General features: G+C 45.9%; 1 protein-coding gene across 2 annotated transcripts in view; it reads left to right on the top strand.

Moving 5' to 3' along the window:
* The first annotated feature begins 792 nt into the window (after positions 1–792).
* The window catches only part of CUNH1orf21 (chromosome unknown C1orf21 homolog), a 219730-nt gene continuing 208410 nt past the window's right edge, over positions 793–12112 (top strand). Inside the window, exon 1 of one of the 2 annotated variants that reach the window (XM_055319476.1) lies at positions 793–1178. The gene's annotated coding sequence lies outside the window, so the exon portion shown is untranslated. The remainder of the gene's footprint in view (positions 1179–12112) is intronic. The other variant, XM_055319477.1, reaches the window with a different exon arrangement.

The raw sequence follows: 12112 nt of genomic DNA, 5'->3' as shown, positions 1-12112 counted from the left end.
GGGGGGAAAACAAAACAAAGCAAAACAAAAAAAAAACCTTCTCCCAGAGGGTGGGAAACTGGGGGACGTCTTGTGAGTGCCCGCAGAGACCTGAACGGATAAAGTAGTGACTGCGACCTTTCGGGACCCTCACCCCCGCCCCCCACCCCGGGAGGCGCCCGGCCCGTGCGGCCTCCGCCCTGGTCGTCCCCCGAGGCCGAGAAGGGCGGGGAAGGGGAGCGGGGCGCGAAGTCTCCGGCCGGGGCCCCGAGGCGCACCGCTGTCCCCCCCCCCCCCAGAGCCGCCTCCACCGGGTCACCTGGGCTCCAGGGCAGGGTGGGGGCGGCTCTGCGGCGCTCCAGCGGGGAGGGGAGCGCGCGGCGCGCCCAGGGTGCCCGCGGCCCTCCCTCCGAGCGCTCCCGGCGGGCGCGGCCCCGCGGCGGGCGGGCGGGCTCTAGCGCGGAGCTGGGCCCCCGGCCGGGAGCTGCCCCGCACGCCCGCGCCTCCCCGCGGGTGGCAGGGTCCGCACGCGCGCAGCGCCCCCGCCGGGGCCTCCCGTCCCGCGCCCCCGCGCCCCCGCGCCCCCGCGCACGCGCACAGACACACGCACGCACACGCACACACACGCACGCTCGCGCGCACAGCTCCGCGCAGCCCTCCCCTCCCCCTCCCCCCCCGCAGCCCCGCGCGCCCCGCGGCCTCGGCAGGCTCCTCCCCCGGGGGGCGGGGCGCGGCCGCGCGCGGGGGCGTGGCCGGCGGCGGGGCGTGGCCTGCTGCCCCCGCCCCCCGCGTGAGTGACTGGGCGAGGAGCGCCCCTCCCCGCCTGCCTCCAGCGCCGCCGGGCGGTCCCCTCCCTCGCCCGCTCGCAGCCCGCTCCCGCTCGCTCCCTGCCCACTCCCGGGGGGACGCTCCGCGCCGCGGCCCCGCGGCCGCCGCTTCTTTCACACTTTAGTTGGGAGCCGCGCGCCGCGCTCAGCGACCGGAGAGCTGGCCGCGCGCCGTGGCCTCCCGCACGCACGCACGCGGGCCGGGCTCCGGGGCTCTCGGCGCCTACTCGGAGCGGCGGGGAGGAGGGGGACCCCCGGACTCTCGGTGGGGAGGCGGAGGAAGAGGAGAGGAGGGAGGAAGAGACGCGGCGCGGAGGAAAGGGGCGGGGGGCGGGAGGCTTGCCACCTTCAGCCCCCCCGCGAGCGCCCAAGGTAAGCGAGGCCCCCCGGAGGGCAGCCCCGGCGGGCAGGGAGGGAGGCCTGCGGGCATCCGCCGCGCGGGAGGGATGGGAGCCGCGGAGGGGGCGCTGCGGGCGCGGGGCCGCGGCTGCCGGTGCGGGGACGGAGGCTGGGGTGGGGGCGCCTGCTCGCCGGGCGGAGGGGCTGGGATGCGGTCGGGGCCGCTGACGACTTTCGTCACATCGAGGCCTGGGTGGCTGGTGCGAGACACCCCTCCCTGCCACCCGCTCCCCCTGCCGCTCTCCGCCCGCCCGCCCGCCCGCCCGCCCGCTCCTCTCGAGCTTTGCATGCAGCCGCCGTACTTTGCAAGCCAGAGCTTGAAAGAAAAGGAAAAAAAAAAAAAAAAAAAAAGCAACGAAACCCCAAAACCAAAACAAACAACAACAACAACGAAACAGATCTCAGAATCCTTCACTAAGTCTTCCGAGTCCCTTCTCCCGCTCGGACTGACCGATCGATGTGTTTGGGTGGGTGTTGGGATCCCCCGGGATTTCGGAAGTTTTGACCTTTTGGGGGTGGCTGGTCTCGGTGCATCTGTTTGCCCACCTCGGTGTGTTTATTTATTATTCGTGCCCATGCGAGGCAGCAGCAGAGGGTGCTTGGGTATTGTGCACGGAGGAGATTTCACTCTCCTCTGCAGGCAGTTCGCGAAGTCTCTCGGCTGCTGTCCTCCTGGATCATCCATCCTCCCTGCCTCCTCCCTCTCCGGAGGGATTTTTCCCCCCACCCCCCCCCACCCCCGCCCCTACCACTTACTGTTTGTGTGAGAGAAGTCCCTGGGCTTGAGGGCTCTCATCTCCCATTCATTCCTCTTCTAAAAGCCCTGAATTGGCTCAGGCACATTGGTCAAATTTGAGGTGAGGTTTTTTTTTTTTTTTTTTTTTTTGCTCCAGGAGTTACATGGTCAGAGATAAAAATACATACACAGAAACACGCATTAATCCTGAGTGATGACAAACACAGTTGGAGATAGAAGTGATTTGTTTCAGTGGGAAGCCTACCTCTGTATAAGGTATCTTCCAATCGCGTGTGGGTTAGGAAATTTGTTTTAAAATAGATAGTGCTTGTGTTGTGTGTGTGGCTGGAAGACAGCCGTAAGTTCAGCTATTGGAGCAACTCTGAAAGTGATACACCCTGATTATCCAGAACCTTGGTTGAAGACATACACAGGCTCTGACTCAGACGTTGGGAGGGGGGCTGACACACCATAGATTCCATGAGACACTTTTTTTTTTTTTTTTTTAAGGAAACATTATGGACCGTTTGGGGAAGTGGCATGTTCATTTTACACTGAGAGAGGTTATGAAAACCTTCCTACTCAAGGGGGTGGACTCACCTTTCACCTAATAATAACCTTTCAGTTTGGTAGAGTTGGAATGTACCAGGGTAGAAGAAAACCAAGGGTAATGTGGGTCTGAGCTATTTCGCTCTCCTAGGGGGAGGTGATGTTTCTGAAGGGGTTTTCAGCCCAGGATGCTCAATTTGGGGGCTTTTCTCCCCTCTTTCGTACTTCTAGAGCCGGATTGTAGGGCCAATAGGACGTGTTCTGTGTTGGCTCTTTGGGAAATACAATTGAACAGACATGGAAATTAATTTAGACCAGATCCCCTGTTTTTGTTTTGCCCCTTGTGAAGTGTCGTTGATGAGACATCTGAGTGTATTTATCTGAGGTGGACCAGCACTTTCACTGACCACAAAATGCAGCACTGAAATGTCATCTCCACTCGTGTTTCTTACTGGGCAGATGGGATTTAAGAGAACAGTTCTAGAGGGCTGCTGGGCAAAGCAGCAGAGACAAGCAAACTTAAGCTCTTGGATCAGTCGATGCCCGAGGAGGAGTGGGTGCTTCTGCTGTCAGGCTCACCTCCATTGGAGCATATGCCCCAAGAAAAATGGCCTTGGTTAATGGGGGAAGTCTTCTATCCAATGTTAAAAGTTCATCCTGGGAGAACCCTGAGGTTCTAGCTTCCCTCTGCAGCACTGACTCATTTTCACTCTTGGAGAGAACTGATCATTTTTGTTTTCTTGGCTGGTAATTTATCCACCACCCCTTTCTCCCTATCTCATTTTATCATCTAACATGGATTTCTGGGAATTAATAGGCCACTGTTTGAAGTGGTTTGAGCTTCTTGAAGAATCACAGGGTGCAAATCAAGAGCTTGTTCGTTAATTGGTACTACTTGCTGTGACTGATTAAAAAAATCCTACCGAGGAGGAAGGTGGTTTGGCCGATTAGGAGTATCATTTCCAGGCAGATGGTGCCTCATCGTTGTGCTGGGTTTTCCGCCCGGCAAGCCTTGACTGTTACGTTTCCAGTGGCTTGCTCCAGGCTCTTCATGGCCGGCCCTCTTGCTACTGGCTATTTTCTCTCAAGAGAATGAGACACCCTAGGCTGGGAGATGGAGTGTCATGGCACCTCCCAGGAGGTCAGAAGCAGGACAGGGCAGGGACTCAATCACAGGGCAGGGGGGTAAGGGGTTGGGGGTGGGGTCCTGAGTGTGATAAATATCCCCGGCTTCCCTGGAACTTATCAGTACAACTTGGGGCTGCTTGAGGCACAGACTAGTGTATTTAGGGCCACTTTATGGTCCTTCTTTGGAATTTCAGAAGTCCCATAGCATGGGAGAGGTAAATGTTGTGATTAATTAAGTTCTTGTTAAAACATGAAAAACAGATCGCAATAGACCAGGATAACATACTGCTTGGAAAACTGAGAAGACATGGGTAGGGCCTGTCTGCAGGGAGAATTGCAACACTGAAACTGTATTTTGGAAATTGGTGACAGTTGTGACTTTAAAAGCTCATAATTCAAGGGCTTATCTAAAGTGGCATGCAAATTATACGTACACATATTTTTAAAGTAGGCAATTATTTAGCTTGACTATCTCAGTTCTGAAGTTTAATTTTACAAGTTACAGTTGCAACAAGAAACAACTTGACCTGTCGTGGTTATGCAATCATGACAAGAGTGGTTGGATGTAAGCTGGGCTAGGATGAACATGGAAATGAATACCCAACAGCGTCCTCAGTCAGCAGGTATTAAGAAGTTTCTTGACTTTTTTTTTTAAGTGAAATGTGTTCCTGGAAAATGTATTTCCTCGGTTGTAGGCCAGGCACAGAATGTAAAGACTGCCTAACATCACCACTTGTAAAAGGAGAGAGAGCTCCCGTCTTCTGCAGTGGGAACAGAAGATGAATTGACCAGGTGTCTGGAAGGCAGGCAGGTTTGGGTCATCTTTGCAAGCCCCACAGTAACCAGCACTACCTTGTACTTGGAAATTACTCAGTGAGTGATTGAATTGAATTAATCTAATTAGTTAAGGTCTGTAATGTGTCAAAAAAAAAAAAAACTCCTTGGAAATACATTAGCTACAGACTGCCATTTCAATAAATCAGTGTGATAGCTTATTAACAGCTCCATATTCAGCCTCTGATAGGGTTTTTAATTGTTGAAGAATATTTGACGGGCAAGTAAACGTACCAAGCGTCATGTCCCCCTCAAATTACTGGAATTTCTACTTAGGGGCATCTTGTTTGGATTATATTGTTGACAAATATTTCTTCCCTCATGAGTGTGACTTATGACCATGGTCTTTACGTTTTTTGTTCAAGGAGTTTGGTGAATAATAACGCATCATATTAATGGGGCGCTTTATGGTTTTCAGAGAACTTTCATGTACCTTGTCTTACTGGACTTTGTGCTGTTACCGTAGCACTCGGGGTTTCCCATGCTGGAATTTCTCCTGGAATGTGCCTGGATCTAGGAGTAGGGGAAAGGGTATGGGGAGGCTCAGGTCGCCCCAGGTCTTGGTTACCAGGTTTTCCCATGGGAGGCTGTAATCACTAGTCACTGCTGCTCCCTCTAAAATAACATGGAAGAAAATAGAGACTTATCTCATGCAGGGAGCTCACCAGGCTCCTGGCATCCTGTGGCTCTGCCCCTTCATCTGTTCTCTCTTCGGGCTGCCTCTTACCTTACTCCTTTGCCCAAATGTCCCTTTCACCTTTTAGTCCTTTCTGGAGCTTTAACATGGCCTTCTGTCTCACAGATTTTCATCCATAAGACCCTCCCGCTTCTTATTCTTCCACCTTACTTTCGCCTGCAAGACTTGAGTATTTGGTGTCTGAATAATCTTGTCCAGGATTTTAACCTTATCTCCAGGCCCACTTTCTCCTTCACTCCGCCCACCTCCCTGTTCAAGTATAGACTTCTGGCTTCTGGGGAGCTTCTTCCTTCTGCCCTCCGGGTCCCTCTACCTTGTCCTACTTTGCCCCACACCTCCCTTATTACTCCCACCCACTTCTCTCCATCAAGCTTTAGATCTTCTAGCACATACCTGCCTGTGCCTGTTTCACAGGCTCATGCCGCTTAGCAGATGCATTTATAGCATTCATGAGTTCAAGTGCACATGCCTTGTGCCTTGTAGAAAAATGGGACTAGAGTACCTGCAAGTTTAGGGATCTTTTTGGCCTTTGTTTTCACTTTTTACTTCAGTATATTTTGGATTTTTTAAGGTTCTTAAGCCACATAATAATAGCTGGAGTACTTCTTTACTTAACTTTTACATATTGTGTTGAATAATAATGGAACAGCGCAATGATTATTGTTATTTTTAAAGATTTGGACAGCAAATGAAAAGCATTCCGAGATTTTCGTAATGGCACCGTTGAAAGGTTTTGCTGTACACCAAAGTTTACCGCCTAATGACAGAACTGGAACAGTTTATTTAATGTCATCTTCACATTACCTTATTTTTTTCTCCTTTGGTTAAATAAATATTACTATAAGTTGAACCAGTTTTTTTCCTCATTTGTTATGGTTTTACTGCTCTCAATGAAAATTTTATAAGCTTACAGGACACATTTATGCCAACTAAGGATTCTTTAGCTAATATTATTAGCTTGTTAACTAATAGGACCTAATATTGTTGGTTTTCCCTGTAAGTTTGTAGCATAGGTCAGCCCCGTCAGTAGGGAGTCAGTGGGAGAAAAAGTATTAATGGGGACAACTACTAGAAAAACATTTCCTATTGACTCATTACATATATACTTGGGTTGGTCTTTTTATAAAATTGTACTTCACAAGTAGATCCAACACTAGTTATGCAATATCCTGAGTGCTCCAGGGCTTTTGGAAGAAGGTGCTTTAAAGCAGAGCAGGGAAAATGGTTTTAAGTAAGAATTCCTTTTCTTTGATGGATTGTTGTTTTATTTGAGTTAGATGGATACCATGGTAGTTTTAGTTCACCGGTAAACCCTATGTTAGGATGTATTCCACCTCACTTGGTGACTTATGATTTTCCCCACCTGAGCTGGGTAGAGAAAAGGTAATAAGAAGTTTAGTCTTCACTCAAGTTTGGGGGCCTCTTTCATGCCTGTCATCACATGTATATCATAGCCACTCCTGAAACCCTCTCCCTGAACCCCTGGTTGACAAGGAGGTCTATATATGGTTGTTTACAGTGCAGTGGAACCCTTCTATTGACAGTACGATTTCTATCATGAGAAGATTGAAAGGCCAGGTGTAGAGTAAGGAGATGCTGCAGGCTGCCAGGCTGTGGTTTACAGAGAACTTTTCAAAAACACAGATCGTTAATACCTGCCAAGGGGTGACTTCAGCAGTTCTATATGAAAGTTCTGCCAGAAGCAATTTCCCTAAAATAATTTTGTAACCGTTCTTACAGTTAAAAGGTTATACAGGAAGAAACAACATATATCTCCTATGTCTCAGAAAGCTACTATTACTATTTTAATGAAGGAGATGAGACTCTAGGAACCTCTTTGAGTTGCTTAATATTTGCTGAACATTCAGATGTTCTAGCTTCTTTGCCAGGAATCCATGGCAATCTAGATACAGCAACCAAAACAAACCTTGTGCTTATCCTTGGTGGCCAGCCTTTCTAGCACCCACCCCAACCCCACCTTGGGATCTTCAGGTCTCAGTTTAGATCCTGTCTCTGACCCTTTGCTGACAGTAAGAGTGGCTCCTCCCTTGCCTTCCATGAATGTCTGCAACACTTACTGATGTTTGTTTCTTTCAGTGTTAGTTTTGATTTTTCAGTTATGTATTTTTTGCTGCCCCACCAAATGATAAGATCCTCTGTCATGCTCCCTGGGGACGTATTATGCTGAATAAGTGGCTGACAGCTGTTCAGTGGTCTAAAGCTCCCAATTTTTCTCTGTGAAGACCTTGCTCCCATTCAGAACTCTCTTTAACCAAATGAGGAAGTATAGTGTGGGATGAGAAAAGATAATGGGAAAAAAAAAAAAGATAATGGGAATTTCTAAATTCCTTTCTTGGCCATGATTAGGGCATCTAATCTTTCTTACTCACTCAGATAATTTATTAAACAAACATTTACTTTTGTTGATGATACTTTGTGTCATCTCTGTGCCTGGCACTGAAGAGATGCTGGAGATATAGATAAAAAGGCCTGGCCCTGCCTTTGTGGATTTCTCAGACAAGCATGTGAATTGACGTGCAAACACATGGTATGTGGTGAATAGATGCTGCTTTGGGAGTTGAGGGAAGAAAGCAGCCAATTCTCTCTCTAGAGTTAGGCTGACCGTGCAGCCTGGTTTCCCTGGGACAGCCCTGGTCAATGCCTAGTCTTAAGATACCCCCTTGGCCCTCCGAAGTCTCCTAGTTTGAACAATAAATTGAGTGATTCCCCCAAATAAAGAAGTCGTATAAGGCTTCGTAGAGAAAGAGGTATTTGGGATGACAGTCAGTGGCTACACAAGAGTCCTCTAAGGTATTGTTTACATTTCTAAAAATATTGGGGGGCGGCCAACATTGGCTTTTAAACTTTATTTTTCTCATATTACTGTGGATTCATAGACTAGTTCACAGACAGGCATTTGGGGATAAAGGAAAAAGGAATTTGTGGACAAAGGGAAGATGAAATAGGACATTTTAGGCAGAAGACGCACATGATGCAGAAACCTGTGGATGTGGGCGAGGAGGCTGAGGAACCACACAACGCTTCACGGTAAACGGCTTTGACTTACTGCCCCAAATACAACAGCGAGAGGCACTGGAAGATTGTAAACAGGGGAGAGACATCATTTGCATGATAGTTCCTTCCAAGTGTGGGTCAGAGACTGGAGGGGAATAGGGACTGGAGTCAGCCAAGGGAACTTGGGGAACTTGGTACTACTAAGTAGGTGAGAGCTGATGGAAACTGAATTAATTCCTGAAAATGGAGAAGATGGACAGACAGGAAAGGTATTAGGAAGCAAGATTGGTGGAACTTGGTGACAGATTGGGACTGGAGAGCCAAGAAAGGAGTAAAGGATAATTGTACAATTTTGGGACAGATTGTTCTGTCTTTGCCTGGGACAAGGGATCCATGCATCCGGAGGAAAGGTTGTTAATTTGGCTTGGAGTATGTTGAGTTTTTGGTGCTTCTATTCTTTTAGATGGAGATATCTTGAAATTCTGGTCTAGATTTCAAAAGAGAGATTTGGGACAGAATTGTGGATTTGGTCTCAGTGAATGTTTCTTAGGAAATTATTCCCTAACCTCCACGGTGAGGTTAGATCTCTCTTTTCTGTCTTCCAGTTGCAGCACACACCTTGTCTGTATGTACTTACTACGATTATAGTTGCAGATTGAGTTTTGTGATTCCTCAAATCTGATTATTCACCTCCACCTCCCAACTGTAGGGTCCACGAGGGTAAGACTATATCTGTTTATAATTCTCTTGTATCCCCAAGACACCTACCACACAATTGGGGACTAGCATATATTTGGTGAATGAATGAATGAATGAATGAATGAAAAGAAAGAAAGAAAGAGAATTTTTGTAAATTTGGTAGTTGTAGCTGTATCGTTTGGTATGAGATTGCCTGGGGAAAGTAGGTTGAAGAAAACTGAACAGTGAGTTCCAGGCAACACCAACCATTAGGGCTATGGATAGAAAAGGATAGTGAAAGAGAATGAGCAGTACAGGCCTTCAGAGAGGCAGGAGAACCAGGCGAGCCTAGTGTCAAGGATAAGGGAGGGTGGATCAAGAATCCGCATGTGGTCAGAATGGTCCAATGAAGAAGTAAATAATATTGAAGAGTAAAATAATATTGAAATGGCCCAATGAAGAAGTAAGATAATGTTTGTAATTCTGTTATTAAATAGAAGTGGAAATATATATCTTATGGGAGATATCAAGACATGGGTACTTAGCCCTGTAGTATTATGTTAGCTTACACTGCATGCAAGTTCAGAATTCTACCCCTCTTCTGTTTTATATGTTGAGATTCTGAGGTTTGCTTTATATAATTTACACCAGCATTGATGTAGCAAAAATTTGAGGCCATTATTTTGGGAGGATGGTGAAATAGCCCAGTGTTTAATCATTGTGAATTTATGAGTGTGCATACTGATTGAAGTGGGTTAAAATACTTGAGTATTTACATGCCACCAGATGAGGAGCCATTAACAGTTGAGACACATGAAGCTCTAACACTATAACAAAGGATGGCTCATTGTCTGATTCTAGAAGCCATGAGTAACAATGTCATCAAAGCTTTGTCTTGTGAAAAAGAGACTTTAAAAGAAAATATTTTATTTATTTATTCATGAGAGACACACAGAGAGAGGCAGAGACATACGCAGAGGGAGAAGCAGGCTCCGGGCAGAGAGCCCCATGTGGGACTCCATCCCAGTGAGCCAAAAGCAGACGCTCAACCGCTGAGCCACCCAGGCGTCCCCAAAAGAGACTCTTATTGCAGAGTATTTTTACTTGTTTTTAGTCTCCACTGAGAAACTCTGGGTAGAGGTGGGAGAGGCATCGTAATGTACTGGAAAGAAGGAGGGCTTTGAATTCAGCACATTCTGTCCCAATTCTACTTAAGTTTTGACTCTAGCTTCATAATCTTGAATGGCAGTGGTAATAATTGACAATAATAATAGAAGCTAACATGTTTTGGTGGCTTACTCTGTGCCTGGGTCCTGTGCTAAGTACATTACTTTAATTATCTTCGTTAATGCTTGCAACATGAGAAATCTTCTGCCATTACTCTACTTCATGGATAAAGAAGAACTGAGCATCGGGGGCTTTGGGACCTTGACCAAAGTTTTGTAACCATCAAGTGGTGGTGCCAAGACTGGAAACCAAGCTCTCTGACCCTAAAGTCAGGCCTTTAATTACCAACTCCTGGCCAATTCTGTTTTCTCCATACTCATTTTCCCCTCCTGCCACACACACCCATTCTCTTCCCCTCACCTACTGGTTCTTTTTGACGTAAATCACAGACATTATGTCATCTTGTCTGTGCATACTAGATAATATTTCTAAATGATAGGATTTTTTTTTCTTTTAGTATAACCACAATATTATTATCCTGCCTAAAAAATTTTAACAATAATTCTTTAATATCAGATATCCAATCAGAAAGCAAATTTTCCTGATTGGCCTGTAATTATTTTTAATGATTAATTTGTTACATTCAGGATTCAAACAATCTTTACACCTGAAAGATGCATCTGTCCTTATTTACAGACCTACTCTTTCTATTTTTCCCTCTTCTGTTTCTTTCCTGGAAGTTTATGTATTCAAGAAACGGTTTTTTTTTTTCTGTAGGATTTTCTGCATTCTGTAATTTGCTGATTGCATCTTCTTTCTTGGTGTTCATCACCATTTCTGTTTTTCGTATTTCCTGTAAGCTAGTAGTTTGATCTAGACTGGAAGCTGGATCAGATAGTTTGGCAAGAGTGCATCATGAAAAGTGTTAGGTACTTCTGTTACAACCCTTTAGGAGGCACGTGTCCCTTCTTATGATGGTGAGTTTAAGACTGTCAGTGGATTGAGGTGTTGTCAGCTTGATCTCTCCCTTATGAAGTTTCCCCAGGCCCTTCAGAAACCATTGGTGGTCATTGCTTAGATAGTGTTTCAGTAAGGGTTGTGCAAGGATGATAAACTGCCATCCATTCTGCATTTGTTAGCTGGAGTTTTTCTATCAAGAAGAAATGAACCGCATCAATTATTTGGTTACCTCAGAGTATAGCTTATCTAGGAAAATTAATGCTTGGTTTTATTCACTCATTTTAAATAATATTCAGAATAATGTATTGATTTTCTAGCATCTTCCAAAAAAGACTGAAGAGGTGGTGGTGGTTGTCTTTTCCTATTTTTTTGGTATTCTGAACTCATGGATTTTATACAGGTTATGTATTTCAGTCCCTTGCAGTTATTTCTTTCAGAGCTCTAATTATCTTTGGCTTCTGAATCCCTTTGACATGACTGTAGTGGTTTTTGATATATTCTTACTTTCTGGTATAACAAGATATTTCAGACTTAGCTAGGACTTTTTTTAAACTGCAGATCATTTTTAGTGGTCAGTGGTTTTTAGAGACCACAGTCCAGGTCTTAGGAATTCTTCTTGTCTGGTCATTGGGCTGGTCATTGTGCAATGGACAAGTTAGGAAAACGTACATATGTATTGTATAGGTATGTGTTTGTGTATATGTGTGTGACGTATGTGACATATGCCATATTTCTATTTAATGTATGCAAACACCTTCATTTCCTTCTTCTAAAAAAAAAGGTAGCATATTAATAGTTTTTCTCCTTGTTTTTTGTATTTAACACTATATTTCACGGATCACTCTGGAGCCATATATAAAGTTTTTCATTGTATTTTACAACTTCAGAGACTCCAGGGTATATATATACCACACTTTATCCATTTGGATATATGGTTGTTCCCAGTCTTTTGCTCTTACATTGTAGTAGGAATGATTGTTTTTGCTGGTGGAAGTTTATTTGCAAATCAGACATAAAGCCTGAACTAAAACATTATTTTTCCTTAATTGAATGGACAGTGCTGGCAGTTTTCCCCCTGGTTTATCATTTATTTGTTTTTTCTCTCCGACTGTTTCTTTTTTTTAATTTTAATTTTTATTAGTT

This window comes from Nyctereutes procyonoides, unplaced genomic scaffold (assembly GCF_905146905.1).
Source record: "Nyctereutes procyonoides isolate TBG_1078 unplaced genomic scaffold, NYPRO_anot_genome, whole genome shotgun sequence".
NCBI classification, from domain to species: Eukaryota; Metazoa; Chordata; class Mammalia; order Carnivora; family Canidae; genus Nyctereutes; species Nyctereutes procyonoides.
This window is presented reverse-complemented; position numbering and strand designations above follow the sequence as displayed.